Consider the following 23,541-nt stretch of genomic DNA (forward strand, 5'->3'; position numbering starts at 1 on the left):
TCTTAGGGAACAATGCCATAGAAACCTATAATAAAGACACAATGAAAACATATAATTATATCTTGCCTTAGGCAAAGTGTGCACCCTCATTCTGAAAGATACCACATTAAAAGATCTTTATAGGTAGATTCTTATCTCACTTTTGCCCACCAGTGACCACAGGTATCAAGTCATAGGGTCTCCAGTTAGCTAAGACATGACATGGTACCATTCAAATAAGATTATTACACTCTTTGGGGAAGGAATAAAATTCAATGATTCGTAAATCGCTAAAAGAAATTGAATCACACAATCACTTGCCCAAGGTCACAAAGTGAATTGGGGCCACAGACAATAATCTTTGGGTCCTGTTTAGGAAGTTCATTTAATACCCTGTTGACCTCGATATACCCTTAGAGGCAGAATCTTGTGAAGTTTAAGATGATGACATCAACCTGAACAAAGTTCCAAAATTGCCCATCAGTTTCCCCCTCTCACCTCCTTGAACCTTGGTGAAAGCCACTTCGGGAGACCGCGAGTGAGATCAGGCTGTGGGTGACCAGCTCTCCTCACGGGGAAGACCCTGGCTGAGTCTCCAGCCAAATCCTTGAGAATTCCAGGAAGGTAAGTAACACCTAGTCCTTCTGGCTCTTCTCTCCCTTGCAGCTCCGAATGTCCTGGCTCATCCGTGGAGTGTTGCAGGGAAATGTCTCCTTGGTGCTGGTGGAGAACAAAACCGGGAAGGAACAAAGCAGAATGATCTGGCATGTTGCCACCACGGAAGGCTTGAGCCTGTGGCAGTGGACGGCGCTGCCTCTCCTTGATGTGGCCGACAGGTGGGCCTTTACCCAGCCCCATCAATCCCTTTTCCTGTATCAGCCAAAATGCAGAGGGGCCCTTGTCTTCCCTCCCCCTATTCCTTCTACCCAAGACACACATCCAGATACGCACAGACACGTGCACACACAAATGTGCACACACATTCTTCCTGCAGACTTACAGGAAGCACTGAGTTTCTCTGAGGGGTTTCCATGCTAATGAGATGAGTATCTCTCACACCTCTGGCCTGGCCTGATTGGCTGCCTCCAGTGTCTGTAGGAAAAAGTAGAACCGAACAACTCATATGACCCCCAAAGAATAATCAGGCTTTATGTGTATATGGCATTTGCTCTTAATTAATGGATTTTGCCTTACTTTTCCATCTGACGTTCTATTTATTCCTTATTAACAATAAGAAAACCTGTGACATAGGTAGGACAGACCTTATGGAGCCTCATTCCTGCCCTTTTACAGGGTTCTCCTTCACTGAGAACCAAAGAGGTGAAGCAACAGCAAGTCGGCATTGGAGTGAGGACTGGTGCTCTGGCCAATCCCAGTCCGTGCTCTGTGGAGCCTGGTCCCCAAAGCAGGTGGATGAGAAATTCTTCAGTAAACAGGGGAGTGCTTCTACCAAAGGCCCTGATTCCTAGTTAGATTCTAGGACTAATGCCCTTTGTAACCTTGAACTTCTCTGGACCTCAGTTTCCTCATCTTTAAACTGAGAGGGTTGGACTAGAGGATCATTAACTCCGCGTGGCTCAGAAATGGAGCAGTAACTTCTCTGCTCAGCTGCCACTTGTCTCCCCAGGATGGCACCAGTCTGCCACCTGCAGTCGGCCTGGAGCCAGCAGTGCCTGACCAGCACAGTTGCTAATGTGATGCTCCGCTGTGTCACACTGAACTCTCACAGTTGGTGCTGGTCTGTTCCGGACCAAAAAGTGACGGGGAGGGAGGGACTCATTTATATAAATGGGACAGAAAACTGGATCTGGAAGGGATCTTTAAGCCATCTTTACTAGGCTAAATGTCAAAGCCTACGATCCAGGGCAGCCTCTGCTTTTGACTCCCCAGTACATTCAAATTGCTGTTCTAGTGGATCCTTCGAAAAATGAGGGCAAAGAGCTTAAGACAAAGTGGAGGGTGATGCCCGTTGACACACAGCTTTGTAAATATATGGCTGGGTCCCAAACTCTTCACCCAGATTTCAGAGTCTGCTATTTCCAAGAGCTCATAACTCAAGCTGTGCTGTCACACGAAGCTGCCATCAACCTCTAAGCAGCAGCTTCCCGCTCCTTCAGACGTGTGTGGGTTAAAGATCAAAGCACTTGGACATCCCAGGGCTCACTGCTGCCCCCAGGACAAATGGATTTAATTAAAACGGAGGAAGGGGCAGTGTGGGCGCCCTCACCATAGACTAGTCTTTTGTCCTTCGGGATTGCAGGGGCTCGTGTGCAGGGCATGGGGAACAGGTGGGTAATGCCAGAGTCCTCCCTCCTGGGAAATGCTAAATTAATTCAGATGAATCAGAAGGTTTTTTTCTCCTCGATCCAGCAAGTCCTCTCTCTTTCATAGCCACTCCAGGGGATTTAAGGCAAGTAAGATGTTGACTCTGTTCACTCCCGTCGGCTAGAGTTTTGTTTGAAGGAGACTTTGTTCTTAGCCTCCCTCCTTCCTGTTAAAGGCTGTTTACCAGACTGACATTTCCAATACTGATATTGAGACCAAACCGTCCTGTGGGGATTCAGACAAAGGCCAGCTTGGTTGAATGATGCCTCGTGACCTAATAAATGTGCAATTACACAAGTGGCCCCATTCACCGGGCGCCTGCCCACCACTGACATGCTCTGATGTGGGATGCTGCCCTCCCCACTCCCTGGAACTAGAGATGATATAGGAGGCATCAAGACCCAGAGGCAAATGGAACTGGAAGAGAATGAGGCAGAGCAGCTTTCACTCGCTGAAATCCAGCTAGGCTGTAGATGTGACTGCCCCAGAAAACCAAAGCAGACCTGTGGGTGACAGAGCACAGGCTTTAGAGTCAGAGAGTCCCAAGTTTAAACACTGGCTCAGCCACTAACTAGTGTGACCTCGGCCAATTACTGAACCTCTCTGGGCCTTGGCACCTACATCTGCAAAATGAGTATAACATCAGTACAATTTTACAGGATTATTACAAAACTAACTAAAGTAACTGTCAAAAGCATCTATGTGTAGTACATGTCAGTGAAGTTTATTTCCCACACCCTGCATCATCATCCCTTAGTTTTGTGGCCTCAGATAATTTATTGAATACGTGGTACAAATCACAACCGCTGATCTTCCAAGTCAAGTCATATGCTATTATTTTTTAAATGTATTTATTTTATTTATTTATTTTTGGCTGCATTGGGTCTTCTTTGCGGTGCAGGGGCTTATTGCAGTGGCTTCTGTTGTTGCGGAGCACAGGCTCTAGATGTGCGGGCTTCAGTAGTTGTGGCATGCAGGCTCAGTAGTTGTGGCTCACGGGCTTAGTTGCTCCGTGGCTTGTGGGATCTTCCAGGACCAGGGATTGAACCCATGTCCCCTGCATCAGCAGGCAGATTCTTAACCACTGCACCACCAGGGAAGTCCCAAGCCATATTCTATTAAACAAAGATAATAAAGTCTATCTCTTAGGCTTGGAGAAGTAAAGTGCTTGGTGAACTGCCTGGCTCACAGTAAATGCTTAGTCAGTAGTAACTACTAACAATAACTATGATATAATAATAATAATAATAATAATAATAATATCTCCCCATCTAATGCCTCAGAAAAGGCTAAGATGGACAGTTTAGCAATAATAACCAGTCATGCAACCCTCAGATGGGGGTACGTGTTCATGTGAATTTGTGGTCGTCAGTGCTCTGTAGACTTCTTATAAAGGGGAAGCACATACTCCCTCTTACTTTCAGGGAGAGTGAGCTATAGCTGCCCAGATTGCCAGAAAATGAAAATGGGAGGATGGAGAAGGTAGAGGAAGAAAATAAATAAGGGAAAGAGACAAAGAAAATGGATAAAAGGCAAAGACCAACTCCCTTCCTCCCGACCCTGAGATAGACATTGGCACCTTACCATCTGCCCACATGCCATGAAGTGTCATTAGGCAGGTCCTGGCTTCAGCTATTCAGCACCTGCCTCTTGGACAGCTCTCCAGCCATGGACCTTGAGAGGGCAAGGACTTCATTCCCTATGTTGTCCCAAATCACCTCTGCTCCCAGGTTCCCCAACCTCCAGACATTACAAAGTTTTAAAAGCAACTTTATTAGGGCTTATGGATTAGCCCTAAAGAGCTCCCAGGCTCTAGAAACTCGTCATAGCCCCCAGACATTACATGAAACTAGCCTCCACCTAGATATGGCAGTGACCTCCTGTCTTGTCTCCTTGCCTCCATTTTTTATCCCCACCCAATCCAGTCTACACAAGGAAGCTGGAATAAACTTTCTGAAATGTAAATCTAATTATTTCTCATTTTTTACATCCTTCCATGGCTTCTGTGGTTTTTAGAGTGCCTTTCAATTTCCTTTAAAGAGACCTTCATTTAGGCCCACATGTGCTCTATCCAACCATAACCTCACCAGCCCCTTTTTATACACTCTTCTATTACTCTACCTGGTAACCTCACTAAACTTCTTTCAACTCAGTTGCATCATGATAAGTTCTTACTTCCAGGCTTTTGCACCTGCCATTCTCTCCACACGCAATGTTATTCTACCTTCCATCTCCCTGATTACTACCCTTCCTTAACTTTTTAAAGAAGCGTCCCCAGACCCCTAGACTGTATAGTATACATACAATACAGTCTCATGACCCTTGAAACACCTTTATAATGACTTATCACTCTTTGCTGTCTGTTTTTTATTATCTAAATATACACGCCAACAAGGCAGGAATCAGGCCTCTCTTATATTGCGGTTTCCTGATTGTGTAGTACCATACCTAACACATATGCCCAATAAATGCATGTTGACACAATAAAGTATTGAGGGAAATTGCATGTATTTTCAAATTCCAGCTGAATTAACTGAGAATTTCACTTACTGGAATCCATCTAATATTCTTCCTCTCTTCAAACTACGTCTAACAAAACAGATAGAATCACAGTTTAAGAAATACTACTGTACAGTGTTCTGTATATCAGAACAATACCTGTGTCCCATCAGATGAACCCAAACAGCATTTGTTACTCTTGTGACAGGGAGTTCTCTTTAGACACTTGCCTGGTACCTGCACTCTCTTTGCCTCTGGGCACTGTCCTGCCACAATCACTTTGTAAGAAAGACTTTGATCTTAATTGTGTGCCCTGGTCCTTGTGAGTAGGGAGACCCAGAACTGGGCACTTGAGAGTAAAGAGCTGTATTCAGATTGCTCCCACCTCACAGTAGTCCTTCTGTCAAGACTCAGAGAATGTGCCATAGGTGTATACGGGCCGCTGACAGGGAGGCATTGATCCATGGAAGGATATTTCTTCTGTCCGCTTACAAACCGGCAAAGTGATAGAAACAATGCCATAGTCTGTCTTCATCATGAAGTGACAGGAACTTCACAACCTACTATAAATAGTGGCAAGAAAAGGCTCCAAAAGCCGTGCCCAAGATGCTTTGAGCAGTGGCAGTGCCCCTGGAGTAGAGACATGTGCTCTCAAGGTAATTTTTTTTCTATTTTTTTAACCTTTCTTTTTTTTTTAATTTAATTTTATTTACTTTTTTATACAGCAGGTTCTTATTACTCATCCATTTTATACACATCAGTGTGTACATTGTCAATCCCAATCTCCCAATTCATCCCACCCCCCCCACCCCCCGCTGCTTTCCCCCCTTGGTGTCCATATGTTTGTTCTCTACATCTGTGTCTCTATTTCTGCCCTGGAAACCGGTTCATCTGTACCATTTTTCTAGGTTCCACATATATGTGTTAATATACGATATTTGTTTTTCTCTTTCTGACTGACTTCACTCTGTATGACAGTCTCTAGATCCATCCACGTCTCTACAAATGACCCAATTTCGTTCCTTGTATGGCTGAGTAATATTCCATTGTATATATGTGCCACATCTTCTTTATCCAGGCGTCTGTCAATGGGCATTTAGGTTGCTTCCATGACTTGGCTATCGTAAATAGTGCTGCAATGAACATTGGGGTGCATGTGTCTTTTTTTTTTTTTTTTTTTTTTTTGTGGTACGCGGGCCTCTCACTGTTGTGGCCTCTCCCATTGCTGAGCACAGGCTCCGGACACGCAGGCTCAGCGGCCATGGCTCATGGGCCCAGGCGCTCCGCGGCATGTGGGATCTTCCCGGACCGGGGCACAAACCCGTGTTCCCTGCATCGGCAGGCGGACTCTCAACCACTGCGCCACCAGGGAAGCCCTGCATGTGTCTTTCTGAATTATGGTTCTCTCTTGGTATATGCCCACTAGTGGGATTGCTGGGCTGTATGGTAGTTCTATTTTTAGTTTTTTAAGGAACCTCCATACTGTTCTCCATAGTAGCTGTATCAATTTACATTCCCGCCAACAGTGCAAGAGGGTTCCCTTTTCTCCACACCCTCTCCAGCGTTTGTTGTTTGTAGATTTTCTGATGATGCCCATTCTAACTGGTGTGAGGTGATACCTCACTGTAGTTTTGATTTGCATTTCCCTAATAATTAGTGATGGTGAGCAGCTTTTCATGTGCTTCTTGGCCATCTGTATGTCTTCTTTGGAGAAATGTCTATTTAGGTCTTCTGCCCATTTTTGGATTGGGTTGTTTGTTTTTTTAATATTGAGCTGCATGAGCTGTTTATATATTTTGGAGATTAAGCCTTTGTCCGTTGATTCGTTTGCAAATATTTTCTCCCAATCTGAGGGTTGTCTTTTCATCTTGTTTATGGTTTCCTTTGCTGTGCAACATTAGGTCCCATTTGTTTATTTTTGTTTTTATTTCCATTACTCTAGGAGGTGGATCAAAAAAGATCTTGCAGTGATTTATGTCAAAGAGTTTTCTTCCTACGTTTTCCTCTAAGAGTTTTATAGTGTCCCATCTTACATTTAGGTCTCTAATCCATTTCGAGTTTATTTTTGTGTATGGTGTTAGGGAGTGTTCTAATTTCATTCTTTTACATGTAGCTGTCCAGCACGACTTATGGAAGAGACTGTCTTTTCTCCATTGTATATCCTTGCCTCCTTTGCCATAGCCTAGTTGACCATAGGTGCATGGGTTTATCCCTGGACTTTCTATCTTGTTCCATTGATCTATATTTCTGTTTTTGTGCCAGTATCGTGTTGTCTTGATGACTGTAGCTTTGTAGTATAGTCTGAAGTCAGGGAGACTGATTCCTCCAGCTCTGTTTTTTTCCCTCAAGACTGCTTTGGCTATTCGGGGTCTTTTGTGTCTCCATACAAATTTTAAGATTTTTTGTTCTAGTTCTGTAAAAAATGCCATTGGTAATTTGATAGGGATTGCATTGAATCTGTAGATTGCTTTGGATAGTATAGTCATTTTCACAATACTGATTCTTCCAATCCAAGAACATGGTATATCTCTTCATCCGTTGGTATCATCTTTAATTTCTTTCATCAGTGTCCTATAGTTTTCTGCATACAGGTCTTTTGTCTCCCTAGGTAGGTTTATTCCTAGATATTTTATTCTTTTTGTTGCAACGATAAATGGGAGTGTTTCCTTAATTTCTCTTTCAGATTTTTCATCATTAGTATATAGGCATGCAAGAGATTTCTGTGCATTAATTTTTTATCCTGCAACTTTCCAAATTCAGTGATTAGCTCTAGTAGTTTTCTGGGGGCATCTTTAGGATTCTCTATGTATAATATCATGTCATCTGCAAACAGTGACAGTTTTACTTCTTCTTTTCCAAATTGTATTCCTTTTATGTCTTTTTCTTCTCTGATTGCTGTGGCTAGGACTTCCAAAACTATGTTGAATAAAAGTGGTGAGAGTGGACATCCTTGTCTTGTTCCTGATCTTGGTGGAAATGGTTTCAGTTTTTCACCATTGAGAATGATGTTTGCTGTGGGTTTGTCATATATGGCCTTTATTATGTTGAGGTAGAGTCCCTCTATGCCCACTTTCTGGAAAGTTTTTTATCATAAATGGATGTTGGATTCTGTCAAAAGCTTTTTCTGCATCTATTGAGATGATCATATGGTTTTTATTCATCGATTTGTTAATATGGTGTATCACATTGATTGATTTGCGTACATTGAAGAATCCTTGCATCCCTGGGATAAATCCCACTTGATCATGGTGTATGATCCTTTTAATATGTTGTTGGATTCTGTTTGCTAGTGTTTTGTTGAGGATTCTTGCATCTATATTCATTAGTGATATTGGTCCGTAATTTTCTTTTTTTGTAGTATCTTTGTCTGGCTTTGGTATCAGGGCGATGGTGGCCTCATAGAATGAGTTTGGGAGTGTTCCTTCCTCTGAAATTTTTTGGAAGCGTTTCAGAAGGATGGGTGTTAGCTCTTCTCTAAACGTTTGATAGAATTCACCTGTGAAGTCATCTGGTCCTGGACTTTTGTTTGTTGGAATATTTTTAATCACAGTTTCAATTTCATTCCTTGTGATTGGTCTGTTCATATTTTCTATTTCTTCCTGGTTCAGTCTTGGAAGGTTATACCTTTCTAAGAATTTGCCCATTTCTTCCAGGTTGTCCATTTTATTGGCATAGAGTTGCTTGTAGTAGTCTCTTAGGATGCTTTGTATTTCTGTTGGTGTCTGTTGTAACTTCGTTTTCATTTCTAATTTTATTGACTTGAGTCCTCTCTCTTTTTTGGATGAGTCTGACTAATGGTTTATCAATTTTGTTTATCTTCTCAAAGAACCAGCTTTAGTTTTATTGATCTTTGCTATAGTTTTCTTTGTTTCTATTTCATTTATTTCTGCTCTGATCTTTATGATTTCTTTCCTTCTGCTAACTTTGGGTTTTCTTTGTTCTTTTTTCTCTAGTTCCTTTAGGTGTAAGGTTAGATTCTTTATTTCAGATTTTTCTTGTTTCTTAAGGTAGGCTTCTATAGCTATAAACTTCCCTCTTAGAACTGCTTTTCCTGCATCCCATAGATTTTGCATTGTCATGTTTTCATTGTCATTTGTCTCTAGGTATGTTTTGATTTCCTCTTTGATTTCTTCAGTGATCTCTTGGTTATTTAGTAACGTATTGTTTAGCCTCCATGTGTTTGTGTTTTTTACATTTTTTTCCCTGTAATTGATTTCTAATCTTATAGCATTGTGGTCAGAAAAGATGCTTGATATGATTTCAGTTTTCTTAAATTTACTGAGGCTTGTTTTGTGACCCAAGATGGGATCTATCCTGGAGAATGTTCCGTGCGCACTTGAGAAGAAAGTGTAATCTGCTGTTTTTGGATGGAATGTTCTATAAATATCAATTAAATCTATCTGGTCTATTGTGTCATTTAAAGCTTGTGTTTCCTTATTAATTTTCTGTTTGGATGATCTGTCCATTGGTGTTAAGTGAGGTGTTAAAGTCCCCTACTATTATTGTGTTACTGTCAATTTCCTCTTTTATAGCTGTTAGCAGTTGCCTTATGTATTGGGGTGCTCCTACGTTGGGTGCATATGTATTTATATTTGTTATATCTTCTTCTTGGATTGATCCCTTGATCATTATGTAGTGTCCTTCCTTATTTCTTGTAATATTCTTTATTTTAAAGTCTATTTTATCTGCTATGAGTATTGCTACTCCAGCTTTCTTTTGATTTCCACTTGCATGGAATATCTTTTTCCATCCCCTCACTTTCAGTCTGTATGTGTCCCTAGGTCTGAAGTGGGTCTCTTGTAGACAGCATATATATGGGTCTTGTTTTTGTATCCATTCAGTGAGCCTGTGTCTTTTGGTTGGAGCATTTAATCCATTCGCGTTTTAGGTAATTATCGATATGTATGTTCCTATTACCATTTTCTTAATTGTTTTGGGATTTTGTTTTGCTTTGTTTTGTTTTTGCGGTATGCAGGCCTCTCACTGTCGCAGCCTCTTCCATTGCGGAGCACAGGCTCCGGATGCGCAGGCTCAGTGGCCATGGCTCATGGGCCCAGCCACTCCGCGGCATGTGGGATCTTCCCAGACGGGGCACGAACCTGTGTCCCCTGCATCAGCAGGCGGACTCTCAACCACTGCACCACCAGGGAAGCCCTGGGTTTGTTTTTGTAGGTCTTTTTCTTCTCTTGTGTTTCCCACTTTGAAAAGTTCTTTTAGCATTTGTTGTAGAGCTGGTTTTGTGGTGCTGAATTCTCTTGGCTTTGCTTGTCTGTAAAGCATTTGATTTCTCCATCGAATGTGAATGAGATCCTTGCTGGGTAGAGTAATCTTGGTTGTAGGTTCTTCCCTTTCATCACTTTAAGTATATCATGCCACGCCCTTCTGGCTTGTAGAGTTTCTACTGAGAAATCAGCTCTGTTAACCTTTTGGGAGTTTCCTTGTATGTTATTTGTCATTTTTCCCTTGCTGCTTTCAATAATTTTTCTTTGCCTTTAATTTTTGCCAATTTGATTACTATGTGTCTCTGTGTTTTTCTCCTTGGATTTATCCTGTATGGGACTCTCTGTGCTTCCTGGACTTAGGTGACTATTTCCTATCCCATGTTAGGGAAGTTTTCGACTATAATCTCTTCAAATATTTTCTCAGGTCCTTTCTCTCTCTTCTCCTTTTGGGACCCCTATAATACGAATGTTGTTGCGTTTAATGTTGTCCCAGAGGTCTCTTAGGCTGTCTTCATTTCTTTTCACTCTTTTTTCTTTATTCTGTTCTGCAGCAGTGAATTCCACCACTCTGTCTTCCAGGTCACTTATCCGTTCTTCTGCCTCAGTTATTCTGCTACTGATTCCTTCTAGTGTAGTTTTCATTTCAGTTATTGTATTGTTCATCTCTGTTTGTTTGTTCTTTAATTCTTCTAGGTCTGTGTTAAACATTTCTTGCATCTTCTCAATCTTTGCCTCCATTCTTTTTCTGAGGTCCTGGATCATCTTCACTATCATTCTGAATTCTTTTTCTGGAAGGTTGCCTATCTCCACTTCAGTTAGTTGTTTTTCTGGGGTTTTATCTTGTTCCTTCATCTCGTACATAGCCCACTGCCTTTTCATGTTGTCTACCTTTCTGTGAATGTGGTTTTTGTTCCACAGGCTGCAGGATTGTGGTCTTTCAAGGTAATTTTGAAGGACAGCACCAATTCAAATACTGTCTTGATGTGTACTTAAAAGTTATCTCATTACTTTATATCTCCCTCGTATAACTGGTTTTCTCCATTCTCTCCCCACTTCATCAGCTTCCCCCCTCCCCCCGCCATTCAACTGCCACTCCTTCTGTTGGAATTAATTCTACCTTTTCTCAAAATGGAAGAAACGCAAGTTCTCTCCCTTTATTCTAAGTGTCAGTCTCTTGCAGGGACATACCCTAGTTTTCCTCTTTATAATTATATATCCTAGTAAATTAAGCACAATCCTCCCACACCATCCTAAGCTTTGACATGCTTACAGTGCAGAAGCAGATGCTAAGTTCAACTCATTACGAGATGGATTTGGAAACACCGTGAATCAAGCCATGCCCTACAAATCACTGCAATCGTACCGCCAAATAGAACGTACATAACTTATCACACGTATGTAGGCTCTATTCCCCAGGACTATCACTGTAGAGGCTTTTAGCCACACAGTTTAACAAGAAGAAAATGTTCCCTCTGGAGACATTTAGATTTCTGTTCCCTTTGCATCCTTGGTCCTAATGACAAGTGGTGTGTTTCACAAAGGCATCTTTCAAATGGGATTAATTAGACTGAGAGTTATGGTTTCATGTACTTAGACCAAAAACTCCTCAGAGTCAAGATTTTTCTCCTAGTCCATTCTTGTTTCTCATTCACAGAATCCCTGTTTTATATACACAATACTTTCTCTTTGTGTAGCATCTTCTGTGTTGAGAAGGGCATTAGAGGGACATTTTCATTACTTATTCTTACCTGAGTAGAGAAGTACTCTACTCAGTGAGTGAAAATCCAAAGTGGAGATCCAGAGATTTCTAATGAACCTTAGTTTGCAGGTCTAGTTACGCCCCTGAAAGAGTTGTGTTTGATTCCTATTTTTGTGAGTTGAATCACAGCTTCCTCATAGAGCCATGGAAGTTATAAATGATGATGATTAGAGCTAGCATTTGTTGAGTCCTCACTGCATGGCAGTCACTATAACAAGTACTTAAAATACATTATCTCATTTCATCCTTAAAACAGTCCCTTGGGGGTAGATACTATAATTAATCTCTTTTGTATAAGAGGAAACTGAGGTCTAAAGAGGTGAAATAATTTTCTCTTGCTCCTGAGGCTAGTCCGCTTCCTATGTACATGTGTGAAGAAATGAAAGCACAGTGCTTGGCATATAGTTGAAAACTTGGTATATAGTAGCCATTACAATTAACAAAATATTTTGGTTTGGGGATTTTTTTAGGCCACACCTCTTACTCATTTTGAGTTAGTTTCCTTTGCTTCATCCACCCCCTGAGATCCATTGTCTTAATTCCCCACCACCAGCTCCTGCTAGAGACCTCCCCCGACCCAGCCCCACCCTGCCTGCCTTCCTTCTCTCACACCTCCAGCGGGGCAGCATCACAAGCCCAGGGAGAGTCTCCACTCTTCCTTCCAGAGAACACCATCAGGATAAGCAGAGGCTTCGAGACAGGAATGGGGTTTTTTTGTTTTGTTTTGTTTGTTTGTTTTTTGCGGTACACGGGCCTCTCACTGCTGTGGCCTCTCCCGTCGCGGAGCACAGGCTCCGGATGCGCAGGCTCAGCGGCCATGGCTCACGGGCCAGCCGCTCCGCGGCATGTGGGATCTTCCCGGACCGGGGCACGAACCCGCGTCCCCTGCATCGGCAGGCGGACTCTCAACCACTGCGCCACCAGGGAAGCCCCGAGACAGGGATGTTTTATGTGCGTTCAAGAATAGCCAAGTAGGCTGTGTCAGAGAATCCTGAGCCGTCTCCTTGGAGAGGGTGGCTGTGGATATTAGGTCAAGTATCTTGGACTCTGGGCTGTGGGGAATAGAGAGCCATGAGCAAAGTGATGCGATGGAGGATGGGAAACTGAGATTGAAGACTGTTGGAGGCTCTTGTGAGGGACCAAACATTATCTGAGCCTCAGAGTGGAGCTCAGAAAGGGAGAAGAGGAGCTGCGGGAGGCGCTGCCTACCAAATGGCACCATCAGCCTGGGACAGGCTTGGGTCAGGCCTCCGAGAAGAGGGAGAGAGTGGCTGGGGTCTTAGCAATGCAGTGTGCAACCAGGCATTGACATATACAAATCAAACATTCATAACTCTGGAAGGATCTGGCCTTGTTTCTTTCTCAGAAAACATCCCAGATCATTGGAGCAAGGAGTAGATTAGCAGCTCTGAGCTTTAAATCCTATTTCTAACACTGATTTACTGTGATGTTTGGAACAAGTTGTTGCTTTTGATTGCTACATTTCCACAATCAAGAGTGCAAAACAGTGAGACAGATCCGGCCTGTGAGGCTGGTTTAAGAAGTAGTTGCTCAAAACAGCAATAAATGAAGCCCTTTAGAATAACAGGATGTTCAGATCTGCTCGAGATTTTATTGGTCATATCCACAGCTCAGTTTACAAGAAAAAGGCATACATTTTTCTTAACTCTTAGTGCCTCTGAAAATGTAGCCCTGTGTTCTCAGCCCCTTCTCTTCCCAGGCACAAGGTTTGGAATTGAGGAGATACCAGGGCTGTTGCTATTTGAAGCAAAGCAGCTGGATTTCCAGCCGCCTGATTGACCTCCCACCCACACCTTCAACCTGGCTCCCAACCCCACACCTCACTCCTGAGTGATTCTCCCGTCCACAGCACTACCATTCTTTTCTAGGCATTCAGTTCTTCAGTCTTCCTTGACTTCTCTCACTGCCCAGATTCAATGTTTTCTCAAGTTGTGTAGACTCTAGCTCTATGGGGGCAGAACCAATAGGGACTTGACAAATCTCATGGTCAGAGAATAATATGAATTACAAGTCTGTCTGTATTCCTCAAGGTCAAGTTCCATGTCTTATACATCTCTATACTCCCAGCTACAGACACAGTGCCTGACTCATAGAAGGTGCTCAAATAATCTTTGCTTGAAGGCAGAGGAGGAGATATGTAACTTATAATACTGCCCGAGGAAGTACAGATTTCTAATAAAAAATAATATAAAACAGGAACAACAAACTAGAATCTCCCATACTGAAGAAGGGCTTCCAATATGAAAATACTCATATTACATAGATTTTAAAAAACCATAGGTGCACCTGACAAGTTTCAGTGACTTGCCCAGGGTCCCACCAAGTATACAGCCCATTCTTCACCCCACTTTACCTTTTGAGACTCTGCTTCCACCACGCAGAGAAGGCTGCTACTTCACCCTCATAAAGATATTTGTGTCAGGGAGAAGGGAACCAGCAACCACCCTTTCCCTGGATCTCCTCTCCATGGGGAGGGCCGCCATCTCTGGCACCATCTGAGCCCTCCAAGCCACAGGCTAGCACAGCAGCAGTGGGTAGAGGATGAGGCTAGTGTTGGAAATGTCTGTGTGTCCTGAGAAAGGTGGAGCAGGTGTCCCAGTCTTTCTGAGATGAGTGGGTATAGGCGCTTTCTGGCTCTGAGGGGCTGACTGTACTTCACCAGTAGTATGGAGGACATAAGAGGCTAAGCGAGATTAAAAGAGTTTGGATGGTTCTGCAAGGGATGGCAAAAAAAAGTGGCTGGGAAAGCAAGAGGCCCGGGTTCCCATCTTCCCTCTGCTACTGTCTCCCTGTGTGACCTGGCAAGTCAGATGATGCTCCCAGGAGGTCCCTGCCCTTCCTTCTTCAGCTCTCTTCTTATGCTGGTGCCCCCAGAGATAATCTAGCCTCAGTAACTCAGAAGGGGACATCAAGCCCGAGAAGCTCGCTCTCATGCTCTCGCTCTCAATCTCTCTCTCTCTCTCTCTCTCCCTCTCCCTCCCTCTCCCTCTCCCTCTCCCTCTCCACCTCTCCCTGGGGAAAGTACATTAATTCTCCTCCCTTGGGGCACTTGACACACTCGAGCCTGTGGGGCAGGTTTTTTTGTGCACAGATACCTCCCGATGGGCCAGGGCTCCAGGAAGCAAGATTTCCCTTTCACCTTTCCCCTGAAAGCCTGGGGCCCAGGGATAGCTCAATATATGGGACACAGAATGAGAGAATGAAAGAGCAAACTGGGAACTTGCTGGAGAAGGGCTTCTCCCCGCTCTGCAGCCTGGCAGTACATCCTTGTGGTGGGCCTTTCCGATAGGAGGCAAGCCAGAGCAAATGTGGGCGCCAGATCCTTAAGAGTCAGCCTCCAAAATGAGCAGAGACAGCCAGTGCCTGGAAGGCTGGGACTGGGAAGGTTGGAGCGTTCTCCATGCTTGCTCAGCCGGACGGAAGATTCATTTTCTCCCCAATTTCACCCCAAAGCGCTCCCTCACAGAAGGCAGATTCACTGTGAAAGATCTGTGTGGCCCTTGGCAGCCCTGGAATTGCTCTGTAATGACTTTTCCCCTCTCTGTTCTTGATGTCATTATGCCCAGAGGGGAGACCATGTCAGGAGATGGTAAATTACTCTGCAAATGGGACTGCCGGGGAAGCAGGGGGCTCCCAACTGCTGAGTGTGGCCTAGAATGTCCAGCCCACTGCTACTCTACCGTGCCGGAGCCAAAGACTCCTAGCATCAGGGCACACGTGCCTGGCCCTGGCCGCGTTGATCCTAGCCAAGGCTGGTCCCAGGCACCCAAGGCTGGCCATCAGCCCTTCTTCTTCCACTGGTAACTGAAGTCAATTATGCAGATAATAGGATGGATGCAGCAGGACTTTGTCATCACATACATCGTTCTAATAGAAATGCATACAGCGACCCGAGCTTTGCGACGGTCCATTTTAGAAGCCTTTTGCGGAGCAAGTCAACTGCACGGTGAGAACTGGAAGAAAGCGTGTCTCCTCAGCATATCTGCCAGCCCGATTCTAAGCAGCCAGAGCCCGGAGAGCCCCAGCTGCAGAGAGGGATGTGGGACGCTCCCACCTCCCAAGCCCGCTGAATGGTCAAGCTGCAGAGAGGGATGCGGGACGCTCCCACCTCCCAAGCCCGCTGAATGGTCCACAGAGTAATCCAAGACGTGCAGAAAGGGATGCGGGACACTCCCACCTCCCAAGCCCGCCGAATGGTCCACAGAGAAATCCAAGACGTGGTGCCTAGCCATCAAATGCCTGTCACCCAGCCCGCCCATTCTTTCTTCTCTCTCTCCAAAGCCTTCCTATTCCCTCAGTCCACATTCAGACGCACACCTTTTTGTCAGCTATTTAAAATCAGTAAGTGAACTTAATTAGGTTTGTCAATCCCTAAGGCTGGCAAGGTGGCAAGTAAGGCATTATATCCACCGTCCATTAACAATCTGTGGCCTGAACGAGGTTGTGCGTTTCTGAGCTCTGCGTGAGCTGCCTCCGCACCTCCCATGCAGACATCTACCCCGTGGGTCTGGGCGGCACCTGATGCCAAGGCCGCCCCTCTACCCTGGCCCTCTGCCCCAATGGCCAGCTCACAGAAGCCCCCTGGGTCAGCTGTCAACAGGCCTCTCTGTAAAGCTAAACGAGACAGAGTCGGGGGGCTGTTCTTCATGCAAAGCCAGGCTCCAGCCAAGAGCTCTAGCCAAGTCTGTGTTAGCAACAAGCTCCAAACCCCACTGGCTGGAAAAGAGGGAAAAAGCAACGACCACCCAGGCAATCAAAAGCGTCTTCTTTGGAGAAAGAGAAAGCCCTGAGGAGGCGTGAACTGTGGAGGGGCAGGGAGTGAAATCCCCACGGCTGAGGGCCAGACGGAGGGATCTCAGCTGCCACGCTCTGAAGTGACACAGCTCAGTAAGGGAGCTGGACAAGCCCCAGAGAGCTGGCTTTTCCTTGTCGCTGACCAGGCTGCCCACAGAGAGGGAGAGGGAGGCTGTGCCGGCCCTGAGGCTCTGCTTCCTTTCCCCACACAGAGCTGAGGCTTTGGGGCAGCAGAGTAACCCGTGCACTTGTTAGAACCACCTGGCCCCTGCCATCCTGGCAGTAATGTGGCATGGACCTTGTTTTCTCTCAGACCCAGAGCAGTCCTCCTGGTATGTGCTAAGACCCAAGACCTGAAGCCGCGGCTGACTCTGGAGCGTGACTTGGTGTCTGCACTTAGATTGGAAAGACTCTGAGAGCCTTGAGGGAGTCTCACCCATCCCCAGCTAGGAGAGGGCAAGCAGAGCCAGGAACAAACTCTCCTTCACCTGAGGTTCAGGCAAAGATGCTCTGCGAGGTACCATCCAAAGTAGAGAAGGCTGGGTCTGGTGGGCCCTGATCGCCACCTGGTCTCCTGGCTAGTGGTCCCACAGAAAAGAAGCTCCTAGGTTGGGTCTTCTGTTCCCTCCCTGCCCCATCATCCGCAGACCCCACTCCCCAACTGCCTCTGCTTCACCCCTGCCCCCCCCCCCACTTCCCAGCCTGATCCACCTGTCCCCTCCCTGCATCCTCCAGAGTCTGGAGCATTTGGGGGAGGGTTGGCAGCATGGCCTCCTGGGTGGACAGAGGCAGCATCACATGTTTACATCTGATTCGGCATCTGACTGAGTCTTCCCTGATTGTTATGAGTGTTCCTGACTCAAAATATGTGCAATTCCCAGTGTCAGTCAAACTCTTTGAGACAGGAGCTGCCACTGCCGTTGCCTTGCGGAGCGCTTTAGAAACTCTTCTATTTAGGAACCACTCCAGCACCAGCATGCATCGTGCCATCCATGCTAAGAGGCCCAGTGGCTGGATGAGAACTTTGCAGCTCTAATCTCTCAGTAATAAGAAGGAAGGCAAGAGAGGGGCAGGGAGAGCAGAGAGGGAAGGGGAGACATGCATTTAGGGGAAGAGATCAGTTAGGGGGAAACAGGGGTTTCGGCCCTCTCCCCCATGCTCGATAGGCAGACAGGTGTAACTTACTTTCTCATGTTCCCCAGGCCCTCCTGGAAAGTACTCCCATGATGCACCTCAGCACTGAAATCGGTGCCTGGCCTGGCCCCTTGGCCTATGGAGGACAGTCTAGGAGATGATGAGTCTGAGTGGAGAATTGGAAAGGTGGACGGAGGGCCCCTTCCCCGCTGCTGTGCAGGAGCGTCGGGCAGATTTGCCTCCCTGATGTTCCACCAGGGAACGTGATTCTTCCTAGTCACCCTCTCCAAGTAGCTCTAAGCACCTGTTTTCTTGCTGCCTGGGAGCAGTCTCTCCCTAACCCTGGCAACTGCTGTAAAGAGAATGAGACAGCAATATTAGGGCGCTTGTTTGCCCCTTGAGAATCCCAGGTCTGGCTGTGCCTGGGGGTTACACAGGCTCCAGCTAGGAGTTCATCTGTAGACCACGTCCCCTGTGGAGATCCAGGAAAACCACACCTCTGACCTCGCCAAGACTCGTGGAGAAACCCAGTGCAGGTGTACTCCCCATCTCCGCGGCCTGGTGGAATTCTCCCTTCCTCTGAGTTCTCAGAGCATCTTACCGCCACCTCTCACGTGGCATCCACCTCCTTCTAACTGATTCTACACCGACATAGACACCCTTTGTCTCTCCACTGGTCAGCAAGCAACTTGAATGCAGCATCTTGTCTGATTTCTTTTAGAATCCCTTGTAGGTCTGAAGTAGGACCCAATACATATACATGAGAGGTGTACGTGAAACGAAAATCCTCTCAGTGGGTGCTTGTCAAGGTCATCACGAAAGACGCCTCTCAGAGGCCTGTGCCAACAGCTGGCTGGACAAGTTGGGTGGGTTCGGCCCCTCCTGCACAGTCATCCAGCCCAGAGCAGGATCTGGGGACTCTCCACTGGGCACTCTTCTTTCCAAGCCCAGCCAACCGCCAGCCCTCTGTACCGGTCTATCCTAATGGAGGCACGTGGGCCCCATCATGGGGAATACGGCCTGAAGGCGCCAGTGCGGTTGGCGTGAGTACAGCGGGTTCAGGCCTTGCCTCTTCAGAATCAAACCAGGTTTGGGCCCCCTAATCGTGACTTTCAAATAAGAAGGATTATTTGTGATCGACCAGATTTCATAAGACAGGTAAAGGCATAGACGGATGTACGGAGTAGCTTGGTTAAGAGTAATTGATCACAAAAACACTATTTAGATAAAAGTTTGATTTTGTTTTCAAGTCTTTCCCCCACAAGAGGCAGTACTTCTTCTCTGGTCCCAGCATTGAGCCCTTCTACGTGTGGATCAGAGGCCATCCGCTCACGGGCACAATGGGGGCTTTCGGCCTCTGTGGCAGTTCACGCACTAACTATAAAGCTTTGCTGCCCTCACTGCAAATCATAAGCAGACATTCTTTCTCCTCAGGTTTCTTTCCTTTGTGCCTCTCCTCCCTCTGCTAAGGCTGTTTCCTGTGTTTGCTCTGCTCTCTTTGCCCCGCCTTCTGCATGCTGTCAATCTCCCACTCCTGCCAGCGCTTCTGTGTTCTGCTCTTGCTACCCCACACTGCCAGCTCCACTGTCTGAGTTCCCTCTCCCCTTTTGTTATACCAGCATTTTTGAACTATAATTTGCATACCATCAATTCACCTGTTTTAAGTGTACACATCAATGACTTTTAGCAAATGTACGGAGTTGTGCAAAGAACACCACACTCCAGTTGCAGAATGTTTTCGTCCCCCCAAAAAGAACTCTTGTGTTGGTTTACAGTCAATACTGTTCTCCTTCCCAGGAAACCGCTAATCTGCTTTCAATCTCTATAGATTTGCCTCTTCTATACGTTTCATATAAGTGGGAAAATGTAGATGAATAGTGTCGTGAGGCCTTTAATTACCATCTGGCTTCTTTAACTTAGCGTAATGTTTTTGAGGTCTATCCATTTTATAGCCTATAACCATGCCCGTTCTTTTATATTGGGGAGTAGCATTCCATTGTATGGCCACCGCATGCGTGGTTTATCCAGTCACCCATTGGTGGGCATGGGTTGTCTCTCTTGATATTTTAACATCCACACCAAAGACTGTGCCTGCTTCTGTGCAATCCAAGGTCATGCTGGATTGACTTTCTGAAAGGTGGGAGAGGGTTTTTAAGTTCTCAGGAAACTCACTTTACAGCAGGACAGGGCTGGCTATCTGAAGTCTTCCAGGAGGATGACTTCCCAGGAAACAGATGAACCAAAGGTATTTTCTATTTATCCCACTCTAAAGCCTTCCCTGCCCACAGTCCCAGGATCTGATCCTCCAAGGCTGTGAAAGAGATGGAAGGAAACAGTACGTCATGGGTTTACTGTTAACATTTATGGCCCCCTCCGTGTTGCTTACAAACACTCCCAGGGATCACACTCAAATCATTTACTATTTAACAGTCAGTCGGGCACTGCAGAGACCAACCCCAGTCAGAACTGATACTGAGCAAGACATGGGTTCCTCGAGATCCCTCTCTGTGTGAGGAGTTAACCTTTCAGTTGCTGGATAATGAGGAATCCAGGGGGCTCCAGGGACAGAGCCGTGCTGCCTGAGGCAATCAACAAGCAGAGGACACGTGGGGGACAGAGGCGCCTTATCAGTTGGCACAGGAGCATCTCAATAGTTTAATAATGTCTTCAGCCCCGCCTGTGAGCACCAGCTGGTACGAAGCCTAGCCCTTCTGCCCACCCTGCACACCCAGAACGCACAAGAGGTCTCCTCAGAGTATCCGGGAGTCCTGATCTCAGGCCCCAAGCTCCAAATTCCATTAACCTACAGAGCAGTCCCACAGAAAGGGAAGTGCCCTGTGCTGGAGAAGCAGGGAGATGTTGACGGCTCCCCGCTCGCCGCCTCCCTGAGATTAGATGAGGCTGATAACAGCTACAGTTGCGAGCCGGGTCATCAGTGCACATTGGGATCGCGCTGGACGTTGAATCCAGGACATGACCCACCCGCGTAGTTTCTCACACCCGCTCCTCTTCACACGCTTGCAGGTTCTGGTTGCAGATCGTTGCCTGGTGGGAACAAGGATCCAGAGCCACCGTGGCTTTCAACAATATCTCCATCAGCCTGGACTGCTACCTCACCAGTGAGTGCACCCTGTCCCCAGCACTTGCCCCCAGCCCAGGCTATCCTGGGCCTCACAGTCCCTCTTAGACCCAAGCCCGTGGTCTCTGCCACCTTCCCCAGGGTGCGCTCATCTCTCTCCCTCAAACCGAACCTCACTTAACTCAGCCCGTGGGGTCTTCTCTCTTCTAGTTGGTGGGGAGGACAAGATGCTGCAGAATACGGCACCCAAGTCAAGAAATCTGTTTGAGGGAAACCCAAACAAGGAGACAAAACCCTGGGAAAGCACACCAAAAGAGAACCCCGTCTTTGACCCTACAGGTAAGGGTTCAACTTACATATCTGAGCAAAGTGATCTTATGTCGCAAAAGGTAGAAGAAAGATATGTGCTGTGATTGGGGTGGGGAGAGGTGTTTATAGAATAAAATAGTCGACCTTTAGAAAGAACATCACCTACACCCTGGCTAATGGGCTCCAAGAGGAAGCTGTTTGGTTGTCCTGTTCCCCGGGGAAACGGAGCTTGTGAAAGTTGTGCAAAGGAGCAACTGTCCTCCATGGCTGGGAAGTACCCAGGCCCCGGCACAAACAGGGGAACCAAGCTGGTACCCTTGTCTCAACTCAGTCCTTCGAAACCACTCCCCATTTACTGAACAAAGCAAACCTTCCATCGATTTCTTCTCCTCATAAAGAGGGCTGGGCCCAAGGCCAAGGTTATCCGTTGCTCAAAGGCAGACTAGCTCATCAGCGGTAAAACCCCCCAAAGCTTCAGGTTCACCGCATTTCCCCAGAGCTTGGCTCCCTTCTGAAGCTGTTTAGTTCAGCATCCCCTGCGCTGAAGGGCTTCTCGTGGGGCCCTTGCTGCTTCACACATAGGCCTCTTCAGCCTCTGGCCCTAAACTGCGGGTGTGACTTCTCATTAAGTTTTATTTGGGGCAATATGAGGACGATAGCCCAGGAGACGGCATTTCACGTAGCTCTGAGAGACTGCTCTGAAGAGGCAGGGGGGACAGTCAGTGTATATGTGGTTTTGGTGAAGGGGGAGCACGTGCAGTGCAGCACACAGGACAGAAGGTTGCTGCTAGTCTCATGAAGGTTACAGCTGGCCACAAGGAGCAGACATCACCACGAAAGAGTTTAGTGCTTTCTCTAGATGTAAGGAGATGCAAGGATTGGGCTCATACAATATTCTCCTGTGGCTTCCCTGGTGGCACAGTGGTTGAGAGTCCGCCTGCCGATGCAGGGGACACGGGTTCGTGCCCCGGTCCGGGAGGGTCCCACATACCGCGGAGCGGCTGGGCCCATGAGCCATGGCCGCTGAGCCTGCGCGTCCGGAGCCTGTGCTCCGCAACGGGAGAGGCCACAACAGTGAGAGGCCCGCGTACCGCAAAAAAAAAAAAAAATTCTTCTGAAAGTATCTAACTATTTGAAGGCCTGTTCTGCCAGTTTTTTTAGAGCACAGAGTGTCTCATTCCTGATCTACCCCCTGAACTCCTTTCAGGGTGACTGGAAGGTCAGCGGTCACAGCAGCTTATGATTTGATCCTTGTAGAGGTAGATGCCAAGTGCCAATTTGTAGTTGACAAGCTTAACCTAACTCAGAGCTTCTACCCGGGAGAGGCCCCTGGAGAGGAAGGGAGGGCTGGGGGCAGAGGGAAGGGGAAGGAAAGAACAGTCAGTGAGCACACCTGACCCTGGGCTGGGGCGTCTCACACATCTACTCCTCTAGTCCTCACTCTGCCCCAGGGCCCGCTGCCGTTATTAGAACTGCAGGGAGGAGAGCGATGATGGGGAAGAATGTAAACATCCCGCAGCTGGTAGGAAACGGGGCCCAGACGTAGCCCTGAAGTCTGCACTCTTCAGCCAACTGAGCTACTGCGAGTATCTAATTCTCCTATCAGAGATCAGCGCTGTAGACGGAAAAGAGCTGGGAGAGTGGCCCAGACGAGAGCCCCTGCATGATCAGTAAACAGATCTGCTCCCAGCCATCCCGACAAAGGACAGAGGAGGCTGGATAATAAGATTTTCTCCCCAAAGTTCAGCACTGTCAGTTTCTGCTGGGCTTGGAACAAGGGTGGCTGGTGGCATTTCCACTCTCCTCCCGGCAGGCTTTCGAGCAACTCCTAGAAATGCAAACGCCAGTTGGGTCTTCTGAAAACCTTCGCTCGCAAAGCTTCCAAATTTCTAAACGCTCCTCACGTCCCCCAAGCCAGCCCTTCCCTCTGATGAGGGCCTGACCCTCTGGGTCTGGGGATTTCCTTGCGCCCAGCCCACGGGGCAGAGCTGAGCCGCTGTAGCATCCAGGCAGGGATTAGCCTGTCCAGGTGCTTCACGGAACATTCTCGGAAGCCTCTGAGTCACTTCACCTAATCAGATGAAGAAACTGAGAGAGAAATGGGGCAAGTATTAAGGCTGAGAAATTACGTTTGTCCGCTTTGCACATATAGTGACACTAACCATATGGTTGGGATGATGCAATCACAGGCTGCAGAGCTCGTGCTCGCTCTCTCTCTCTCTCTCTCTCTCTCTCTCTCTCTCTCACTCTCTCTCTCTCCCCCTCTCCCCCCGCCCCCCAGCAGTAATGACCACTGGGGTGAGGAGGTGAATGCAGGCTCTGTCACCTTCTCTCTCTCTAAAAGCCCAGGTAAGGACAGGCAGGACCCTCCCCCGACCCCGGACCAGACGGCTCTGCCTCGGCTTCCTAACCCATCTCTC

At 46.9% G+C, this 23,541-nt stretch overlaps 1 long non-coding RNA gene across 1 annotated transcript; it reads left to right on the forward strand.

The window, feature by feature from the left end:
• Positions 1 to 661: 661 nt before the first annotated feature.
• Positions 662 to 21,145, forward strand: LOC109551100 (uncharacterized). Its single transcript, XR_012325761.1, has 3 exons — positions 662 to 815; positions 20,758 to 20,852; positions 21,023 to 21,145. It is a non-coding gene; the product is annotated as an uncharacterized lncRNA (long non-coding RNA).
• The last annotated feature ends 2,396 nt before the right edge of the window (positions 21,146 to 23,541 follow it).

Source organism: Tursiops truncatus, chromosome 14 (assembly GCF_011762595.2).
Source record: "Tursiops truncatus isolate mTurTru1 chromosome 14, mTurTru1.mat.Y, whole genome shotgun sequence".
NCBI classification, from domain to species: Eukaryota; Metazoa; Chordata; class Mammalia; order Artiodactyla; family Delphinidae; genus Tursiops; species Tursiops truncatus.